Source organism: Sinohyriopsis cumingii, chromosome 12, assembly GCF_028554795.1.
Source record: "Sinohyriopsis cumingii isolate HCF-2022 chromosome 12, ASM2855479v2, whole genome shotgun sequence".
Classification (NCBI taxonomy): Eukaryota; Metazoa; Mollusca; class Bivalvia; order Unionida; family Unionidae; genus Sinohyriopsis; species Sinohyriopsis cumingii.
Genome location: NC_142972.1, coordinates 99,346,398 through 99,371,322, shown reverse-complemented (window position 1 = coordinate 99,371,322; position 24,925 = coordinate 99,346,398). Strand labels below are relative to the sequence as shown.

Below are 24,925 nucleotides of genomic sequence, written 5' to 3'. Positions count from 1 at the left end.
AATATAGCTTGCAAGATCAAGCAACTCATATTTCTTCAGCAAATCAGTCCCTCTTTTGTATGATTTTAACACAGTTCACCTTCCTAGATGACATTGTGAAAGCTTGTTGATTCCAGGGCCTAAGCGAATTTCGAAAAATAAAAATAAATTTAAATTTCAAAGTCAACTTCAATTTTTCTGAAATATTTCTTCTAAATTCGTATCTCAGACGAGTCTTCACTTTATGTTGCGACTGTATGATCATAAACCTAATAACATAAGAAACTCCAACATGATTTTTAATATTTAGCAAGTAAGTTAATGTAATTATAAAAGTTAGCAAACGAAAACGTCAGAGGAACTTATAGTTTCATCCTAAACACGTATTATATAAGCTCAAAACAACAATTTCAGATCACTGAATGTACTGATCTGTGAACAATCCAGACTTATCTTAACGACATTACCCAGAACATTTTGAATACATTCAGAAAAATCCCAGAATAATAGCATAGTCTAAAAAGTACTTTGTAAATCCAATGAAGAGTCCAAGCAAATATTTTCTCTCATACTATATACAAACGCAAGATCAAAAACATCTGCAGATTAATATTAGCACATAAACAGATGATCTAATAATCCAAAATAGGATTGAATTTTGGTCCCAATTCTCGCCTGCTATATACACATACGAGACTATTACGAATTTCCCCTACTCACTTGACATTTTGCAATATTCCATGTCGTAATAAAACCCACTCATTTGAGGGAAATAACGTAATACTTCTAGGAACCAAACCTGACCGACAAATTTAATGAGAGAAAGACCAAACTCATAAACTGATTTATTGTAAAGGTTATTATTAAGGGTCGTAAACACTTACGTATAGGTCTTATGCAATTTACGTTTCAAAATGAAACAAACAATAGATACAATAATTTACAACCTTACAAAAATATAAATACATATAACAAACATAAAACAGTTGGTGCATTGTACAGTCCTTCTGATAATAATATACGTTATGAGCATACATACCTCGGAATTGAAATGGGTGCTAATGTTTTATTGGGTATTGCAATTCTTTAGAACTAATTCAATTATAGACATGTGTTAACCATTGTAATCCAACACGATATTATACTGAACACAACCCAATTATTATCAAACCAAAACAAAATTCACAAATTGTAATATCTAGGCTTAATTGTGTGAGGTAGACCTTTCTCATCATTCGATGAAAATGTTAAAGAGGATGTACATAATTAGTTTGCAAGCAATTGTGTAAGTTGTACATTTGTTATGGTGTAGTAATTATATTTTCTAGCTGAACACGTATAACAGTTTGACTACATTCATAAATAAATAGATATGATTAAAGAAAATTGATTAAGGCATAACGACCGAAACAAGTGTAGCTCCAAGGGATTGACGCACGACTTTGTAAATACATTTCCAGGAATTAAAGATAAGATTATCTCTTCCTCTTAACTGATAACTGTCGAAAGCATCGTTGAGAGTCTTCATCGATAACACAATTTTCAAATTATCTACTGCGTTTGACATATTGGATGTCAGATTGGCATCATATGAATTCATGTTCATACAGTCATTTATTTCGAAAGAGATTGTATTATTGTCACTGTGGCAACCTAAAACGTTTAGCCGTTTTCATTTACATTAAGCTAGACACCAAATTCTTCTGATAGAAGCACCATATTAAATGCCCTTTTGTTTAAAAGTATTAGCGATACCAACAGTTTCGAAACGTGTAATATAATCTTCATAGCGAAAGCCTGGGATGATTGTTCAAAACAGATGATTTGTGTCTGTCAATGCCGATTGTCATGTCAAGTTGATTTTATCGCACGTAAGACAATTTTTTACTTTTGCATGAAAAGGAGTTATTACTAGTTACGATACTGTATTATTAACTGTGTTCGTTTTATCATGTGCATGCATTGGTACAGTTATCCCTCTTGTAGTGAGTTTCATTCTTATATCTCATCTTATTGTTGTTCACAAGTAACGCATCATTTCTAGAGTGAGCCAATGATGTTGTATAAATGTATCATGGAACTTTTTGACACGTTAATTTGCCTTGATACCAACAAACAATTCACCGATTCTGTGGAAGATATGGGACCTCTTGGTGTCAAACTAGCCTAAGGGTTTATCGACACAGATATAGTGTTCATCAAGTAGACTGTTTAATAAAATTAAGACGATGACAAATACGTTCATACTGATACTCTGATGTTCACATCCGAGTCATGTTGGTATATGCAATATAATGAAGAGACACTTGGCACAGCTATAGATGCCACATTGTCGGTATTTCTACCTGTTTCGAAATGTACATTTTCTAAAAAGGTATGCTCTTGACCATCATGCATTGGTGTATTATACATCAATGAATTACCACAAGCAGTTCAGAGAGTTATGCTGGCTGTAAACAGATGATGAGCATACTAAGATAAATTTAAGAAGCTATTCAATTTGCGTGCTGCGAGAATAAGCAAAATACAAGTATCTTATACTGAATAACACAAATCGAGCATCTCGACATATAATATATGCCACACAAGATGATTTGAATTAAATGAACGACAGGGAAAACATAAAAAGCAGAGAGGAACATAAAAATACAGTACAGGTTAAATGTTCCAGTGAAATGGAGAGCTACAGACAATGAACAAATATATCTAACCCATTGTTTATGACTATAATCATGACTATATCATCGTTGCCTTTACTAATATTATGGGAAACTGTTGTGGGAACGATATTAGTTGTAAATCATTGTTGATACTTAAAAGAGATTAGTGATCACAATTAGAAGGAAAGGACTAATGCTGTGATGTCAGATATATATTTTAATTACATAAAAATAGTAAACTGTTATACCACCTTTACCTGTGATCATTGTTATTAATCAGGCATATATCATCAAAATCTGATTATAACTTATCTTGTTCTTGAAACATATTTTTTTGACAGCCATAAATAATGACAAACTGTTTTAATCGTGAAATAAATATTAAAATTATATAAATTGTAACATATTATTCGTTATTTGCTAATGAACATTAGGAGTTATAACCTGTCTATATATGAATAAAGTTTTTGACTGCAACCGGTTTAGCATGAAATTGGGATGCCCTCTTCTAAAGAGTTCCGTCCATAATCACAACGCTTTTCAGGAATACGGCTACTGCTTTGGCCAGACTGAGCCTGGCACCAATCACATTTTACATAGCTCCCCTCTATGCCGCCTACCCCAATATAAAGATTCCTGGACTTTTTTCACAACCTCTTTGACTGCCTGCGAATATGTTGCTGTCATCCAGTCCAATTCTATCGCACGCCAAGTGATCTGTGGTCTTTTTCAGAACTCTCTGATCAGACAGTAACACGTGACAATATTAACAACTAAACGCGATGGTAGCAATGACCCTGAAATCCATCTATATTACAAACAATGATTCTATGATTCACTTGAGTAGAACCTATACTACTTACAGTACTTAATATTTAAAATTTGACAGTTCGCAATTTAATTTCTACCTACGTCCAGCCAACTTCAATGAATGAAACATGAAAAATGTATTCAAATAAAGAACATACACGATTTAGATAGAAATACGTTTTTAAGAAATATGTTGTAATATTTTGTGCAATTTAAATCATTTCAAAATAACTAATTGTACAATTATATGTAGTAGTCAAAGGGCTGTGATAGTCTCGTATTAAAGAATATATAGATGATCTGAATAAAAAATATGGAGACAATGGGAAACTATTTTTTTTCTACTATATTTCGTATTATTCGAGGTAGGCAATGTACTACTTGCATTCATTATCCCATGTATTTTGTTAAGAGTCTATTCTCTTAAAATAAGTAACAGGAAGCAATGAAGAACAACATTCTTTGTAAAATTCAACAAAAACATTATTTTTCTGGAACTGTAAGTTAAATAGCAAACTAATCTTTAAATTACATACACAAGTCTTAATGATTTAATGTTCTGAATAAATTTTAGTAGAAGTCCAAATTAAGTAAACGCTGAAGTAATGATTATCTGTGAGGTCCTGTGTAATAATGATGTGCCAACAGTCTTTTGTGGAAACACAGTAGTATACGTTTGGTTTGAAATCACTATAAATCCCAGCGAATGTCTATGTCCAGGAATATTATTTTTATGAACACTGTATTTCCAGAGAAAATGATCACTGCATTAAATAGCACTGGTCTACAGCCCAAAAAAATCCGAAATAAATGTAGTCATAACTAACTAATTATGGGTCCAGTACCCCACAGCGAAGAACTGCTGGTTATTGATGCACTAAAATTAATCAAATTGAGTCAGACAAGGGCGAGGAATTGGATGAAATCATCAATTTAACATGACCCATATTTTCTCCCATCCTCCTCCCCTGAACCAGACATCAAACAAGATGAACCGAATTACCTTATCAGGGATTTGGAACTATTCAAGAGTAAGGCGGAGCTGTTTGGCTCCAGACTACAGCAGTAGAATCTCCTGGCAGGTGTTGATAGAGTTAACATGTTCCGTGGCCGTCTGAAAGATATTATGTCATACTTTATCATGTTGGGTGATCTTGTAGCCAGCAACAACAACAATGGTGTGATGTCAGCCCTCAACAGCGTTCATGATCCAGATGAGTGGAGACTGTTCACTGATTCATCGAAGACGAGTCGTAAATCTATTTTGTTGCATAATCGAATTGTTTCGCCTTCAAATGCAGTTGGACATGCATTCCATATGAAGAAAACCTATGAAAACATGGAACAACTTGTAAGGTGCATAAATCATGACCAACATCAGTGGGAGCTTTGTGGCGATCTGATTATTCTTGTTCTCTTCCATGGTCTGCAGACTGTATACACATTATTGATGCTTTATCTCCAAATGGGATAGTCGTGGTGCGAGAGACTCCCACTACATCAAGAGAAACTGGCCACCGCGACAATAATTGGAGCACGGGATGAAAAGTGTTCAGCAGCCACCACTCGTTTAAGCAAGGAAGATTGTGCTACCACTCTTGCACATCAAGCCGGGTCTCATAAAGAACTTTGTCAAGGCCATGGACAAACCACAAGCAGCTTCCATGTACATCCGTGAACAATTTCAAAGTTTAAGTGAAGCTAAGGTAAAAGAAGGCGTCTTTGTTGGTTCTCCTGAACATCTTCGAAATGATTCATTTGATCGTGCACTGCATAGAAAGGAAAAAAACCTCTTGGAAAGCCTACCATTTAGTGACAACAGAATTTCTCATAAACAACAAGGCATACATCTATAGAGAGTTGGTGGAAAACTTCATCAAGGCATGCAAAAGCCTCGGTTGCAACATGTCACTAAAGAAACACTTCTGCACTCTCATCTAAAATGTTTTCCACCTTACTGCGGAGCAGTGGGCGACGAGCACGGCGAGCTATTTTAATAATACAAATTGATTATGCGATATCATAATTGCGAATGAAATATCTTTACAGTGATAAGATTATATTTCATCTTCCACTTGACCTCAGGGTGTTATTACTGTTTTCTATGCAATGCTTTATATTTAACACATTTGTCTATCGTGCTTAAATCCCCTACTAACTTTGAAATCAAACACTGACATCTGTCAGAACGAAACACAGCATCGGATATGTTTGGTATGGTTACATTATTCTTATTCAATGAATGGACTAAAACATTAGTGCTGCTAGTGTACATCAGAGTCGGTTTGCATCATAAAAGATCATGCGTGCATCAACTGTTAAAATATGCTATAAAAATATAAGATGCATAATGGGTGCAACCATAACCTAATTATAAAGACAGAAACAGGCTTATATAATTGGTTTCTTATGTTTTCCTTCCTGATGTACAATTTGATCGTCGGGCATGACTTGTTAACAAGAACTGGTCGTATGCAGTTAAACGTTTTAAAGCACATTTTTTTATGAAATAGTGTAGTTTATTGGAATATTGAGTTTGCAGTTATTATCCGCGAGATAATGTCAATACTCATTATTCAATTTCCTTATCTCTAAATTTGGTCATACATACATAAAAAGAGATGTAACATTTGTTATTGATTATGTACAGTTCGGCAAACATCTGGTATAGAAACTTATTTAAGTCAACAAAAGCTTGAACACTAGCAATGCAATTGATCAACTATATTATTAATTTGAGCTACACTTTACTTCAAACATCAGAAACATGATACAGGACACAAACGTCATTTTCTTTGTTACGATCCTGTCCTTGAAACAAAAAACCTTATTAACGTAAGTTCCGAGTAGTCATAGCACACACCTTACTGATATATGAAAATAAATTTGAACGTATTTTAAACTCAAATTCCGGATAATGAAAATGGAGAAAGGTTACACGACTAACCCGTTTACAAGTATATATATATATATATATATATATATATATATATATATATATATATATATATATATATATATATATGGTATGTTTTCAAATATATTGTTTATATTTTCAATATTAATTTCATTTAAAATTCATGACGTCGCTAAATTCCCTCTAGGGTCGTATTCCGCCAGGGTCACAGTACTGCTGGGCACATATTACATAGATTAGAAGCGGCAGGAGTAAGCGGATGTGTCAGTGCTGTTTCCGTCTTTTTTGTCCTAGCCTCAGTGTGCACAATACTAATGGCAATATAATATTCCTTGTGTAAGAGTCCCGTGCTATTGGGCCGATTATGTCGGGAAAAGGACAGAAGAGAAAGGTTTATTCTGAACATCGTGTGAATTGTGTCTAATACGTAACGAAATGATGGCAGTGCTACAAGGATACAACAGTCTTAGACGTTACAAAAGCAAGCAAAACTGCGTCTGGATAAGTTAGAATATATGAACCTGGTTGATCATAACAACATATTTTAATTAAGAAGACGAAAACTGGGAACGTCGCTGCAGGGAGAGCCAGCTTCTGAGTGTAACACCTATTATCAAAGCGAGAAAAACAATTTACTAATGGTAACTAGTTAAAATTTATATGGTTGAAGCAGCCGAATAAATACGTCCAGAAAAAAATAGATTTATTTAAGACAATTAGGTTTTTGGAGAACGTGGTTGCTCTCAGTATTAAGGACATTAGCTGGCTAACATCCTGAATCAACTAATGTTTCCAATACATTGTAACTGCTGTTGTTTATTCGAGGGATGGGTAGCAATTTTGAAGTTACAGAAGAACTAGCATCAGTGTATAACACACATGGAGCACAATATGTGAAGACATTTTCAAAAGAAGTTGAAAAGTTACTTTCTCAATACAACCTGAAATGGAAATAACTGAGTTGCGTTAGAACCGATGTAGGTAGGAAAAAACATGTGCGGTGAAATAAAGGTTTCTTTGGACAAATCTACAAATCTTTTGAATGTGCGAGCTGTCCAAAATATATGATTAATGTTTGCTTTCTTTATCAGAAAGTATTGTGCAGGAAGTATATGGATTTGTCATGTGTTATGGAACCGGTAATTTCACCTGTTAATTAAAAATCGCCAGTTTTTAGCATTTCTGGTGGAAATATAATCATAATATTAGTATTTGCCCTACATAACTTGACTTCAGTGGCGCATCGGTTGAAAGGTTTTATCAAGATTTTCCTATTTAGAAAACAAAGTGAATTATTCCTAAACAAAAACGACCCGCCGCTGTCTCCACCCGTACACAGTGAATGCTTTTGGAAATTAGTTTTTTCTTAGACTTTACCATGTACAAGTATGGCCGCAGTCTTTGATTGCAAGCGTAAAACGGGCTTATCTTTGACATGAACAGCCAGGTGAAAGCATTCTAGCAAAAACCTGTTTTCGAGTTCCAACTGATGAGGGTTTTTATTGCCTATTTTACATGTTGTGAAAAGTTCAACGAAAAAACCGAAGCACAAGAAATCATTTCTGATCTAAAACTATGGTTCTTTGAGCGTTTTTCTGATCTTTGTGTAAATGCAGAATAAATAAGTGACTTTCAAAACCGATTTGTTTGCGATCTCGAAAAACCGTCACCTGAAGTTCAAATGGAAGTGATTGACCTGCAATCCAGTGACGTGTTGAAGGACAAATATGAGGAAGGACAGCAGGCAGAGTTATATAAATCTTGTCAAGTGATCAATATGCCTTTGTAAGAAACGGAATTCGTGGATTGCTACCAGTATTTGGCACTATTTATGTGCCTAGAAAAACATATCGGATGATGAAATGTATTAAATCCAGCAAAAGATCGACATTGTTTGATGAACACTCACAATCAATTTTAATAATAGGGACACTGAGTTTGAACCGCAGCTAACTGCAGTTTTGTTAGAAGAGAAGACAAAAAAAACATCAGTGCTTTACTGCTCACTAACGCAAAACTATTTCTTCACATTTTAATGTGTATATTTATATGACACAAAGCTTGTTAGCGGTTAGAAATAAAAGAAAATAATGTGAAATTATTTTGCAATTTATAGACAAATATTTTGTGTGATTTCAGAGTACTTGCATTGATTATACAACTACTGTTATATCTGATTCATAATTTATTTAAACACTTTCACGATAGAGTTGTGCTTTCTATTTCTAACGATTTTACACATATTTATATTTTTCCTAGTCGCTTCGCCCGCGAAGTCAATTCAAAAAGCAAATATGTATATGCTGTCAATCCGTTTGGTGGCCCGAGGTCTAGTTAATCAATGATTTAAGCGATGGACGGTGGAACGGACCATGTCAAAACAATGAAAACCCATCTTAAAACGAGAGCAACTTTATTCAATACATTTTCATTGTCGCACTAATTTACTCTACAATGTAGCGACCATTTGCAAGTCAGTAAACGTGATAGACTTTTCTGATAATATCAATTAGTATTCAATACAAGGACGCTATATTTACTTGGCAATAGCTAAATGACTTTCAGAACACGTAAACACATATAAGCATATTTGCACATGCAAAAGTACATGGATACAGTCAATTATTTGCTATCGTATCGATAAATCGTTACATTATGCATATCGAATTTAGAAATAAAATATAGTTCAAGTTAATGTTAAAACTACTGCACACTGGATTTTAGCCTAAGATGTAATGCATCAAAACACGTGATGTAGTACAGTAATGTTGGTCACAGAACCCTCCACCTATTACACATACATAAAGGGGCCCCGAGTGGCCGAGTGGTCTAAAGCGCTGACCGTTACGGATCACTGCCATCTCACCTCTGTCTGCGTCGGTTCGAGTCTCGGATTCGGCTAATGTGGTTATGTGAAAAAGCTTGCCAGTAGCTTCTCGTGGGTCGGTGGTTCTTTCCGGGTTCTTCCTCCACCATTAATACTGGCCGCCATGTATAGCCTATCTAGTGCTGAAAAATGGCGTTAAGCCCTACAACAACAACAACACATACATAAAAAATCGAAACAAAATTTCGCTCAAGAGATCAAAACCAAGGTGTGAAAATTCTCCTTAATTTGGAAACAATAAGTCTAAGAGAAATATTAAATAATAGTACAAGTACTTTGCAAGCTCATATATCCTGAATGGAAATTAAAGAGGTTAAAACACATAACTAAAAACTATGCGATAGACTCCATGGTACAAGATAATTTTACTGGTATGGATATGTATTAATACAATCACACTTTGTAAACATTATATACTATTAGAACATATATATTGTACATTTATTACCTGAGAGTGTTGATATTAATACTCACTTGTGCAACGCCCATCTTTATCTGAAATAAAATAAAACAGTGATATTAGAAACCGTGAAATCAGTTTTCTTTATCTGCTTCAAATGATATTGAAATTTTACTTCGTTGGATGGATAGAGGTTTGAAATGTGAAAATGGTCTAATATAGTCTGTGAAGAAAATAATAGGATTTTTAAATACTAAAGAATTCACAATTGCAGAATAATCACACTATGAAACAAGCAGTTTAAAGATCAATCATACAGCAGACGATCTATTATTAAAGAAGAGTTAATACTTATAGGAATAATTACTCAAAGTTCACGGTCTCTCTTTTTGTCATTTTCTCATCCTAATTTAAGGACGGACGTGCCAAATCATGAGCAGGATTTCCTCAAATTGATATCCAAGCGTTTTAAGGTCAAGATTGCTGACTTTTAAATTCTGATTTATTTTCTTAAGCACAACAAATTGAATGATCATCAGCATGTTCCCTTCAATCCACACTGGTATGTCATAAAACACATATATCTAGTGGCATTGAGTCAGGGCCATTTTAGGACATATTACAATAATCACACATTTATAAAATACGACCCTGTTTATAATGGTACATGTAGCTTTAAGCCAAGACAACATTCAGTCAACAAGCCATTTTGACTTTTAACATACGCTGCCATTTAGCCAGCCATTAAACCTGGATATATGAAAACAGAACAGGGGGGAAAACAGTTTGATCATAAGGAAAACGCTGAAGGTCCCTAACAATAGTATAGAGACAATGTGCCCAGCAAAATATGTGTTAATAGAAAATAAAAACAGGGTTATAACGATCATATAAGTTAAGTATGAAAATAAATGCACTTTCACTTTAACAGACACGTGCATCATGTAGCAAATATGGAACATATTCACTGGATTTTGTTTTCTTTTAGATAAATTATATTTTCCAGATAATATATATGGTGATGTTTGTTTGTTTGGAGCTAAACAGCACAGCAACACAGGTATGTAATTGCAAAGTGCTCTGCATAATAACACAGTCTCGGTAGTCTGGTCCGATGGTGGGATCCGAACCAGAATCATTTAGGCCGTGAATTCCATACGCTAACCACTAAAACAACGCAGCTCCCTAGATAATCCGTAAAAAACAGTAAGATAAAAGATTTTTCTATAAAACATCACTGCGATTCGAAGCACGTACTGGGTGGGGCCCAAGGGAAACTTCTCCACTTTCTCCGCCTTTGCCTGCCTGTTTTGACTATTGCATCGTTTACTACCAGTAGTACAAGCAACATCTCGCCATAGTCCCTCAGATCACATCAATCCAGAAGTTACGCACGTTTTGTCAGCTCTAAATGAACTACGCCCAAGGAAAGAAATGTAAAGAAAGAGGAGACCATAATTATCCAAGAAACTAAGATCTTTTTGCTAATCTCTTTCCTGATTAATGTACAATTAGATACACGGGATGTGTCTTAATCGTTGAATCCCGTACCACAGACAAAGAGGAGGGTCTTTCCATGAAATAAACCAGTCCAATGATGATAATGCAGATCCCAGATTCAATCCACCAGTAAAGAAACCAAAATCTGAAACACTACATAACCCTGACCATGTCACCTGCTATTCGTTCGTCTCATTCATCCTGTTGCATATGCAAACTTAGAAGGACATATTTTACTGGCTGCTTCATCGGGTCTTTCATTATCGATTGATATAAATATAATTATTATGACCAGTGGAAGATGTTTCTAGGCCGAATTGGGGATGCCGTATTTAAGGGTGTAGATTTCGAAAGGATTTCTGACTTGAGATTTTAAAAAAAAAAACAGTTTAAACAGGACAAACAATGCAAACAACATTATAGTATTAGAAACATTTCTCATAGGTACAATAGTAAACGGATTCATATTGCCTTGCAACATTTATGACTTACACGGATTAATACAATCTGCCTATAAATGAAAATGCTTCATTCAATGACACTTATAGTCATGTCAAAAGTCTGCGAGATTCCAACATCATTTGGACAAATCGTCGCTGAATCATGTCAAATAAACTACTGACAAACTATTTAATATTAGTGATCATTCCGCATCAGTTAGCAAAGTATTCGATAAGAACATTGCTCCAAAATATGATGGCTTTGGAAACTTAGTCATATAATCTGTAATAACTCAATACAATGGAAGCCTTGCATATATCGTTTTTGGTAAGAATAACATTCCAGCAGTTTTAGTCATATATGGTATGTACATATACATACAATTTCAAAGTTTTCTTTAAAATCGTCAATCATTCATTCTTCACAAACGACGCCAACATGTAACACCAATGATTATTGTTAGGCTAATTTGTCAGTGTTTTTGCTCCCAACGAAAGTGACATTAAAATGACAATGCCAGCATATGCCATAATATCACAATTTCTTTATAAGAGGAGCCGTATTATTTATGACGATGCCAATACTACATCATAGTTTTATTTAGACATATTACTACTACTACTGTTACTACTATTCAGTATAAATAATAGTAATAATAATAATAATAATAATAATTATTATTATTATTATTACTGTTATTAGTATTATGGTTATTAGTTTTTTAATTATTAAAATGTGAAAAAACAGCCATTATAAAAAAAAAATATTTTATATTCATCATTGGATTTTTTTTAATTTAGCAGAGCAGGCAATATATTTTATCGGGTTTACATTCATGTGTTAATATTTCTTCTCTTTTGTCAACAGATATAGACAGACAGATAGATAGAATACAAAACATATGGCGAAAAACTGTCATTTTAAGTGCACTAGATCCAGCAAGGGATCACTTTTGTCAATGATTGATTAAGATAAATGTAATAAACTGACTAGGAACAGTGCAAAACAAGTATCTAACTAGCCTAAGAACTTTCAACTCTTAATCGGTCTTTTTCAAAGGCAAATGCAAAACATAGACAAGATGAACAAATACAACGGAAAAACAGTTCTGTTTGCAAAACTTTACATGACTGGCTTGTTGCGGATGCTGGAAGATATTTTATATTGACCTGGAAATGGAGGAGCCATCGCGACATCTGTTATTTTATAAATATATGTATGCGCAAATTATATCCCGGATATATCATTGTTATAGTTGTAATTATAGGCACATTGTGCAACTCGAGTGGTTTGCCATTAGTTTGTTATTTTCAGTGCTGATCTCCATCCATTACCTTAAATATGCCTGGTAGAGATTTTTCTTTAATGTTTCCAGTTCATGTTTATATCCGGCGAAGCCATCGATGTTATTTGTAATGCGCAGGATGGTGATTGTTCTGCCTGCAATATTGATTAAGGGTACTATCTGACTAATAGGAAGTCTTTGATCTATGCGAAATAGCCAGAGTCGAAGTTGTATGGTTTATCAATTGATGAGTTTAAGAAAGATCATATTCATATGTATGTTATCGAATTGTTATTAATTTATATACGTGAAACATATGATTGTGTCTGCTTCGTGTTTTTAATACATACTAGGGCTATATTAACCTGGAATGTGGACCTTGTTATTGTCACTTTACCAATGGAGACATATACAATTTATTTCTAACCATGAGACTCACATATTAGCGCACCCTCAAGTTTTATATCTTAATAATAGATTATATAGATTCGCGATTGCAGAAGATGCCTATTATTTCTCTATGGCAGATACAACAAAGTTATTAACACAAACTAAATGAGCTATAAATAAGATGTAAAAAGAAAAAAAGAATTAATCACTTTTTCAAGCCATGTTCTTGAACAGTGAAAATTTCAAATTATATGGAGAATTTAGTCATTACTAAGTATCACTAATTGACTCATGCTAAAGTTATAAATGTACCCCTTTCATTAAATATTTCTAGAAACGGTGAATATAACTGTATTATTGTGACAGGATGTAACAAATTTGGAAGGAACTGTTACTCTAAGTTAACTCTTCTAAGCTATCTTGCTTCTTTGCACTGTTACATTAACGGACACGAATGTTTGCATAATTACATTCCATCATCACATAAGCGCATATAACAAAATCTTTTAACTAGTATGGAAACCCTCAGACAACCAAATATATATCGGCCCTAAAAGCAACGATGGTTCCGTGAGGTTTTGGTCTTAGCTGTTTCAATATATGTTTGAGTTGGCAGTTGATTTTGATCCTGTCTGCTACATGTCAACTATTGCTAGAGAAGAAAATATAACGTGCATCTAGCCCATCCATTTGGACATCATACATTTGATTTTTTTCGCTAGGATTATGGGTCAATGCCACAGTTCTTAAATATAGATATGTTAAGTTCAGCTTCATAGCTTCTCATTTTATAGTATCTGATCTACATATGCATAATTGAACGAGAGTCGTACGCTAGATTAACGATGGTTAAGACCTTTTAGCATATCTAGCATATTTAGCATATTTCTTAACCACTCCGGTGGCCTAGTGGTTAGAGCGTCGGCCTCGGATGCGGGAGGCCGTGGGTTCGATCCCCAGTCGAGTCATACCAAAGACTTACACAAATGGTACTAACAGCTACCTCGCTTGTCGCTCAGCATTAAGTGGTTAGTGTTAGGACTGGTCGGCCTGGTGTCAGGATAATGTGACTGGGTGGGACATCATGCTACATGTCTGCAGCAGGATGCCACAGTGTTAGACATCACTATAAACTGTCACACCGTAGACATCGTAGCGATATGACTGAAAAAGTCATACTTATGACGTGTACAAATGATATTGGCAGCTGCCTCGCTTGGCAACCAGCATTAAAAGGTTAAACTGCTAAGCCTGGTGTAAGGATAATGTGCCTAGGTGGGACATCATGAAAAATGTATGCGGCCTGATGTCCCAGTGCTAGACATCACCATAAACTGCCATACTGAAGACATTACAGCCATATGAGTGAAACATTATTAAACCTACGTTAAAAATCAAAATCACACACACACATATACACACATGCAACCAAGCCAAAGCAGCATGTATCAAAAAAGAAGTTGCTGGGCCACCGTGTCAAAGTTACTAAACATACCAAAATCCAGACCAACTTCCCAGTCTTGTGCTATTTAATTTTATCTTACATATCGCAGCCTTCTCTTAACATAAAGGCAAGTAGGTAAACAAACAGCTTTTGATTGGTTTGACAGATTTCACGCTTTACACCATGACGGTAACAGCGCTTATATAAACTCCAAACGTCTTAGTTTGATTTACCACAAAATTGGTATTATATTTTGCTTCTACATGAGGCATAAATACTTGAAAATGATACACATTTTCCACAATTATTAGAGATTGTCTTAGGCGTTAGATGGTGTGGGTGCATTCGAAAATACTGCTTTTAACTTTGAATTGTACATGGGATTGCAGAAGGTTCCTGATTATTATTTCAGGCTTGAAATTAGAATACTAAATTTTGATCTCCGTAACATATCCATTAAAAATAGTGTTAATCTGCATACATTTGAGTTTCAGAACACATTAGCATTATATCACATCATGGATATATTGCGACTAGCAAAGATATGTAACTAATAGTTCAATAGGCAGAAAATGAAGATAGTGTATAGGCTATAAAAAAATATTGACGTACAGATGATTTAAAAATTTCCATCTTATGATATAAAGCATTATGTGAATCATCTAGATATTCGGAGAAATCAATAAGTGAAACATTAAATATAAATGCTTGTTTGTTCTGTTTTCCATTTGATTTCTCTTTTTATATGTTGTATACTTATGGAAAAGTATGCTTTTTATAATTTGTTTGGTTTTGTTTTAGATACCGACTGAATTAAGATAACCAAATACCGACCCAGTCCAGAATGTTGAAAAGTGTTCTATAACTCACAGGCAACCTTAATACCAGATGCAATTATGACAATATTATGGTTCTTCATTTTGTTGTGGAATATAAGGTATAGCGTACAACGCCGCATAATCAAATATATTTAAACTTCTACCAGTATCAATATTAGAATATGTGTTCAAACATCATACATGCTCTTAGTGTTAGTTTGACAATATTTGTTCTGCAACTACTGTCAAACACATGGGACCTAAATTTCAGGAATTGTATTAAAGACCTCTCGTTCATGTTAGAATGCGTGCATATTGAGCACAGGTAATGAACTCCAGTATGAATGTTATCGTTTGTTATCTGCAGGAATGTTCAGGCTTATACTGTACAGTTATGGTCTTTGTTTTAATTATCTGATCATGGCACATTTAAAAGAGGAAGTTGCGGCCAGTTAAATATAATGGCTGCCGGTACCTGTACTGCAAAGAACATAACTTGAAACTAGATTAACGAATAGCGGTATGAGTTATTGTCAGATTAAAGAGTAAAAGACTGCAACAAATAAGATATGTAAGCTTGGGAAAGGAAGTATGAGAAAACAAATCAAAAGACGCTACGCATATCTTATCTATTATTGACAAGTTACATCATATATAGCAGATTTGATCGGCCTTTTTACAACAATAATATTCAATATATTCATCATCATAATGTCGATATACAAATAACAGCATCTAAACGCTATTCAGTATCTCCTTAATTGTCTTAACAGGAAACAATATAAAGCTTTGGCAAAACGAATTGTGACAAAGATGTACTGCTTTATAATAAAAACTCTCAGCACTGTTGGTGTCATTTAGCTCTTAGAATTGACATAGAGATACATCTACCTTGATGTAGATATACATGTTTGTTCTACGCCAGGGGTATTTTGTTATAACAAATAGAAACAGAATAATAAATTATCATGTCAGACATTCTATTTTGTGTCGAGGTTTGCACTATTCAATCACCGAATCTTTCTGCTTCAAAACGCAGTGTATCACCAATAATAATATCATCCACACAATGCATGTGATACAACCATAAGACAAATAAAAATAGCTTACATGAGTAAATTCTAATCTCAATTTCTCCACAGGTTTTCTTATCTAACTTCAAATGTCATTAGCCCAACTATCTAGACATTAAAATGGAAACTTTATAGCAAGTTATGCTTTGTTTCCAAAACTATGTACCCAATCACATTGACGTTTATCATTATTTCTGCGATCTACAATATCCAGCCCTTCTATAAACTTTAAAAACGTGCCCCTGTACATACTTTGTATAGACAAATGGAAGGAATGCTTATAGATTACCTCTCTTACCAAGGATATTGGTAGTTTTAAGTTCAGAACTGTCTGAGACATGATTCTCACATTGCGGAGAAGGTTAGGATGAATTTATAGCAATTTCTCGGAAAAACTTAATTTACTCTAAATGTCCTATCTTAGTCCAATTCATTACATAATCAAATTAACGTTAAGAGAAGATTAATGAAGAGGTGGACAAGATGAGCATGCAACAGCTACCTAAAAGCAACCTCTTGTGTCAAATAACTTTCTTTTGTTAAGGGGGAAAAAGTCTCCTAACGGTAGCTGACACAGCCGAATATAAATGAATATAGATCTTCAAGGAAAAACCCGGTGAGTTCCTGCACTTAATACATAATTAAAAGGAAAATACAATTTGGTCGAATCAAGCAAAGTTGTTTCAGGAATGTCATAGTCTGGTAACTCGCTCGCCAGGAACCACTAGACCAGCAATATTCAACGTGATTGGTGTGCCTTTTGTGTGACAAGTGACTGAATCCATTACATTTGAAATGTACCCATTACATTGAGTGGCAAGGTTCTTGAAAACAGCTCGAGCATGAGATCAGAACATGTTGGCTGGATTAATCCCGTTAGCCGCGATGACATGGTTGTCGGGTTTTGTCATGTCTTCCTGGTTTTAGCGGAAGGAAAAGTCACTGACGTAAGTACCTGATAATCCTCGTGCGCTTCAGATGGATTTAGAGAGCATACCAAATGTGTAAATGCTATTTGGTGCAGCAGATCAAGAGTTTCAGATCCACGAGTACGTTAGAGCTTATACTTATACTGCTACAACCAATATTGTTACCAATAATACCGCTACTACTACAGACTATATGACAGAACCTGCAATAATACAACTCCTAAATTGTAGTACCTAAACACATATCAATCTATCCTGGCTCCATTTTCAGCAGCATAATGTTTAGATCTTAAACTTGACGTAAGACAATTAATTGGTAACTTCAAGTCTGACATAAACTGCGGCCAGTCAGATGTTTGATTTCAGGTGAGTTAAACTTCCGAGTAAAGTGCTGTTGCAGAAATCCAAGTTCTTGTTTGATGGAGTTTATATTCTAGTTAAAATTATATAATTTTAATGAAATCTGTCACTGTAATAGTACATATAGTTCTAATAACCAGAAGAGAGAAGAAGAATTAGGATCTGATGACCAAATGTTTCCATTTTAATTTTCACAGAGACGTGTCTCCATATGTACAAAAACTCGTGTATCTAAGATCAGATCGAGACCACAGTACAACACTAAGAACTATCTGACTTGCCGAAGAATTCTAAAACTTTCATGTCGTGGATTAAATTCACATACAAATTATATCTGATATTGTTTCCGATTCCCCACACTAATGTAAAGATTATGACTACAACAAGAAGAAAAATAACATCATTAACCACATCCGCATATGGTATCCGTACATTTTTATTGCCGCTGAAAATAGTATAATGATAATAATTTTATTATTATTCACGAAATTCACTCTCTAGCAAAACACAATGTATGCCCAACTTCTAAAGCATATTATCAATGAAGAAGAGAGAAGTGATATATGAACGGGATTGATATGCACCCTATATGGTTAGAATGCTGTAATGGTTAACGATTGCATCATAAATATCTCATTCACGACGTACTTAACGATTGCATTATAAATATCTCATTCACGACGTACTTAAAACATGTCAAGGAGAAACAAGCTAATTATACTTCTAGATGTAATTTTATTGTTTAAGAATATTTTGTTCTCAGATTAAAACTTAGCAGTTACCAGAGTCAATAGCTAACGGTAAACCTCTCCTGAAGAATCAAGCACAAAATGCACGGCAAATATCGACCATAGTACTGCAGATCGTATCAACGTTATAGTTGCCCACCCTATAGTGTTATACAGCTAAACATAGTCCATACTATAAGGTGCCTGCTTTATTTTTCTTTGTGTGCGTGTGCGGGGGGGGGGGTGCTACTTGGAGTAAAGTTTGTTTTATATATGATACTATGTTATCGTTGTACAATATTAACCTATACAAAGTCTAATAATGAGAATTCGTAACTAGCACAGGTGTACCAATCCGAAATTCCAGGTACAGCCTTCTTCTGCACTGTATGCAGAAGAAATTTAAGCATTGATCCAGTTTGTGTCTGCATGTTGTGATATTTTGGAGATGGGTAAATATCTTTTTTGAATAATAATGATGTCAAACTTCTCTGATGACACGCATCTGCGGTTTTCTTGTTGCCTCATGCACTAACAACATACAAGTCCAATGTCCTTCTGGCCCGATAATAGCATACAACTGTGAATTTCGAGTGTTGATTGGAAAACATAATTTGGAAAATAAACAGTCGAACTATTTACTGTGTGTGCTTGTACAAAGCATACTAAAATATAAGCAACATTGGTGCACATCCATTAATTTTCCCGACCCCTTACTCTCATTGTTATTGGCCAGCCAGTATATAATTGCTACTCAAATGGATCCATAACCCATTCTCTCTCTCTCTCTCTCTCTCTCTCTCTCTCTCACACACACACACACACACACACACTAACTAACTAACAGAAGCAAAGATATTCATTATTTCACAATTACGGCATTGCAATATATTCACGATTCGGAACATATAGAGACCAGATATAATGCCAAGGATCAACGCGTACGTTAAGCTGACGTCAACGAATGAGGGACCTAGACTTAAGAGTCTCTCAAACGGAAGATAGGAGCTCTGAAGCCACCCAACCCTCCGTCAGCACTCCACGTCTACATTAATCACAGGGATAGAGATCGATGGAGTCGATGGTGTGTTTGAAGGGCTCGGACTTGGATGTGCGGGCATAACCAGGTGAACTGAAAGAAATGGCCCTATTCAGAGCAAGCAGAGATCTAGGATAGCGACTAATCATTTTCACAAATACTGGTATTGTGTGTTTTGTGTATGTGCATATCCTTTCCAAAAACAAAAGCCATTTCCCATAGAAAAATGTGTGTGTGTTTAAAAGAAAGTGTGTAATGGTGTGTCTATAAACATCTACGATCTGTTCGTGTGCAATAACTTTTTTTGTGCATTTGTTGTAAGGTTGTGTTTGTCTTTCCCAATAACATCATTATTTTCCTTCTTCTATGGGTGCTTGTATGAAGTATAGCATGCTTGATTGTCTTCATCATTATAAATTCCTCAAAGCAAATTTGTGTTTGTATGTAAAATGTTGAGCGAGAATTTCTTTTAGGTCGGCGTGATATTTATTTTCAATCTGTAAGTCTTGTATGTGATACATATTTTGTGTGAGGGATGGTTTCCTTTACGTTGGTGTTTTAAGTACATAAAGCGAAACATTCGTCAGTCGTACTTTTCATCGACCATAAGATAAGAACAACAATAGAGGATAACAAGACAGAAAAGTAACAGGAAGCGGTTGAAATCATGGTTGATATTGAACAGCTAGTATAGCAACTTATTCTCGATTCTCCAGAGATATGTCCTTCATTTCAAGGAAATCTAAGTTCAATTTTTAAATATCTCGTACATCAAACCGCCGTTACAAATAGGCATGGTAAATTGATCTGTAACAAACTTCAGCACAATGTGTGCATGCGCATCTTACTAACACGTCATCGCGTTCCTTTAGTTCATTGTAACACTAAACTTAATAATATAGCAGTTTTAGATAGAAATAGAAAATGGAAGCAATGGTCGTTCATGATTTATCAAAGCGAAATAGCAATTCGTCTGATCAGCTCTATTCCTAATATATAACCCAGGTTTATTATTGCAATACAACCATTATAATAACGCAAATATTTTACTGTCTAATTTACATATATTGCAAAGCAACAGTGGCATGAGAAATTAAATAGTCATATCATATATACGTACAGCATGTAATCCTGGAGAATAAACCTTATTAAATACGGAAAAATATACTTTTAAACAAAAGTTTATTTTTTTAAAATAAATATCAATTTGATTCACCTTGCAGATTTATTAGTGTAAAAATTACGAATAACACTGGAACTATCCTTTTTTGCCACAAACTGAAATGTTTACGTGAAGCGGTCTTGTACTTCACAAGCATTTCTTCAATGTATTATTTCTAGACGTAAAGTTCCTCTGAAATAAAGAATGTGCATGACCTCTTTGCGTAGTACTCAATTTTAATGACATAAATTACCTTGAATATCAATTATGTATCTTGATATTGCATGGATATTACCTGGTATAAAACCCAAAATGTGTAATTGATGAGACACGTTTAATTGAATGAAACAGAGTAAAGATATTATATCTCATAACAGAAACAAGCCCCATGTAGTCCATATACACTGATTGGATTGTAGCCTGTGTTTCCTCTGATCATTTCTCCTCATTTATTATTTTTATATTGGGGTATTAGGTTAGAGCTCAATACCTATCGAAACGTTGGAATTCGCTTACAGTTAGCCTTGCAAGCTTAACCGATTCTACACTGAGACGTACCTACATAAAATCGACTGGAATATGGTTTATATTCGAAGATAATATTAATTATGTCATCAATTCGCTGACAGACAAGATGAGCCCACAGCATGGATGAAATATGACCTGGCACACATCATTTGTAGTCTTAGTCACTTCACTGTACAAATATCGCAGCCCACTTGTTGATGACATCGGCGATCAACGGTCCCATGATATAAACCAAAAATTATTTTACCAATATTGACGTACAAAATATACTTGAAAAAGTTGATTGAAAGCCACGCAACGCTTTCAAAAAATTGAGAGGACACATAATTCTGAACATATATTTGCCGTAAAACAATGACGAGAAACCTCTTCGGTATCACATCAGATTCAGTGGCTTGGTACCAACAAAATATCTTTGAAGTCCAACCTTTTGATAGGTAATGTGATCTGACCTGAGCCCCTAAGCTAAGGGCAATTTATCTCAAAAGGGGTGGACAAATCAGAAGGAACACTTACTAGAGTGATTCGCGATAAGAATAACCCCAAATAATTTGGAAAGATGTTTTATTATCTAGTTAGTCGGGTACAATACATTTTAGATGATGCATTGAGAGGTTGCTGTTTAGAGTGTTTCGGTAGTAGATGCATGGTGTTCTGCAAACGTATTTGAAATTTACTCAGCAGACATGTGTTCAAATCTGCGGATGTGTTACATGTGAGGATCCGATGATCGCCCATCAAAGGTTCATGCTTCCTATAAAACTCAAGTATGTTCTACCGCTAAGAACCGTCACTGTACCAATAGCCGCACTGTCGAGTGCGTGTAATTCAGTTTGTGAGAACTTGTGCATTCAACATTAGGGAAAATGTAAACAGTCTTCATTAGGGGACAGAAGAGCGTGCTCATTATTATATGTTATTTATTCACATCCGAGTGTTTTTGGGCTGTTATTATTCTTTGAGTATAATAGGACTTAGAACAACGGATAAACATTTAACATAAAACGTCACCATTGACATCTTTAAAGAAATGGAGATAAACTGGTGTGTTGTGAGATTTCTACCACCTTTTTCTCCATGTCTCTTGATTGTTAAGTATAAAATCGTTAGGGTTTTACTTCCTGGTGGTTTATCTGTCCTTACTTCACTACCTGCACTACTTTTTGTCTACCTAACAGTTCACCCTTCTCTCTTTCAACAGGCATTTATATATCTTTTAATGAATCGGTGGTGGCCAAGTGTTTACAAAGCTAGGTACGGGTTAGACATTTGTTCCCAAATATCCGTGCTGTGTATCTTGAAAAATAAACCTATACGCTCAGATGGTTCCGCATTACACAACCTTCCGTGCGCTTAAACACGAAACTAAACAAACTGTTCTTACTCCATCAGATTAGACATTTAGAGGTCATAACGCAAACTGAACTGTAAGGAAAATATTGATTAATTTAATGCATATATTATCGTCTTTTTGACAGAATATGGTGATGTGTTATGCATGATAAACTCTATAAACACATTACACTTTCTATTGGTCATAAGATGACCTATAAAGCAGATGTCTTATATTCATATGTCCAATACACATTAATCACATGGTAATGCTATCAAGGGTCATTATACCTATCAACCGCCCACCCCAACTCTTTTCTCTCTCTCTCTCTCTCTCTCTCTCTCTCATCCCACATGGGACAATCAAAACTGCGTGTCAATAAGTGAAGTCAGAGAGAATAGTAGTGATATAAATTTTCAAAAACCTGTCAAGATTAGAAGTCAGTACTCAGGTGTAAGGAAAGTATCGAACATGGTGCAGCAGATCTTATCAACGTTATAGTTGCCGACCCTATAGTGTTATACAGCTAAACCTTGTCAATACTGTAAAGCGTCTACTTTATTTTTCCATGTGTTTTTGGGGGTAGGGTGGGGCGAGTGCTACTTGGAGCACAGTTTGTTTAATATATGATACTATGTTATCGTTGTACAATATTAATCTATATAAAGTCTAATAATGAGAATTCGTAACTAGCACAGGTGTATCAATCCGAAATTCCAGGTACAGATTTATTATGCACTGTATGCAGAAGAAATTTAAGCTTTGATCCAGTTTGTGTCCGCATGTTGTATATTTTGGAGATAGGTTAATATCTTTTTTTGAATAATAATGATGTCAAACTTCTCTGATGACACGCATCTGCGGCTTTTCTTGATGCCTCAAGCACTAACAACATACAGGTCCAGTGTCCATCTGGCTCGATAAGAGCAAACAACTGTGAATGTCGAGTGTTGATTGGAAAACATAATTTGGAAAATAAACAGTTGAACTATTTACTGTGTGCGCTTGTATAAAGCTTACTAAAATATAAGTAACATTGGTGCACATCCATTAACTCTCATTTTTATTGGTCAGTCAGTATACGATTGCTGCTCAAATGGATCGATAACCCAGTCTCTCTCTCTCTCTCTCTCTCTCTCTCTCTCCAACGTCATGGTACCCTGTAGACGTCTACCAGTTGAAAGTATGTGATTTCTGTGTCGATCTGATTGTGATATTTATTGAATAACAATTAGTCCCATAACTTGATACCCTAAATTTCAACAGTCATAACATAGAAATATAGATAAACATTTGGGTAAATATATAATCGCTGTTGCTGTATTAATGTAAATGAGGAGATATAGGTCAGGAAAATGAGTTATCGTACGTCTAGTATAGATGCTTCCCGATAAGGTCACAAGCAGATGACATTCTGCCAATTTTGCCTGGACGATGGGCAACCTGGCAGTTTGTCCTATATGCGACCACCAACATTGGCCATTTGGAACAAGACAAACTGAAGCCAAATTAACATGTAAATTACAGACATAACCACTTGCAGAAAGCTTGATTTTAGTTATGTTTATGTATGTGTACTTTTTACCTTGAGATACAATTAATTTATTTTAATTTCCAAACACCATTTAAAATCAACGGTAAATCTGCCATCGTGCCAAAAATATGGCTGCTGTTGACGTCATTCGAGATCTTTCCATTCAATAACATCGCTTGAAATTTACTATCAAGTCGTTATGGTTTTCATTCCCTTGCATTATTCTGTCCTTGCTTCACTACCTGCATGACAATATTTCTGTCTTCCCAAGAGTTCACCGTTCTCTCACTATTTGCCATAGATTTGTTATATCTTTCAATGACGCCATGTAGGTCACGTGCTTACTGTACTGTGTGAGGCTTTGATTGTAAAACACTTTGTACAATATAACCGGTTGATAAGAACAGATAAGAAAATCTTTGCTAAAACACAGTAGATTTAAGATTTTGTAATATTACTAAACAAAACAAAGTCATGCATATATAAACTATAAAATTTAAACTGGTAAATGTACTGAAAGCTTTTAAATACATAACAGTGATGAAGTTTGTTTTCAAAAATAAAAGAGCAGTGCAGTACTCCCAATCAGAAGGCTTCGGGGTCGAAGATTGGCTATACCCACCGTGGATTTTTTGTGGTGAAGACACTTTACCCCATTTGTTCCGGCATCATATAACCTTTCATGTAAGTGGGAGGATATGTATGAAA

At 34.9% G+C, this 24,925-nt stretch overlaps 1 long non-coding RNA gene across 1 annotated transcript in view; it reads right to left on the bottom strand.

Annotated features, from left to right (window-relative positions):
- LOC149787073 (uncharacterized) overlaps positions 1-24,925 on the bottom strand; it is a 62,215-nt gene that overhangs the window by 8,029 nt on the left and 29,261 nt on the right. The window contains exon 2 of the long non-coding RNA XR_016425254.1: positions 9,728-9,748. This is a non-coding gene — a long non-coding RNA (uncharacterized LOC149787073). The remainder of the gene's footprint in view (positions 1-9,727; positions 9,749-24,925) is intronic.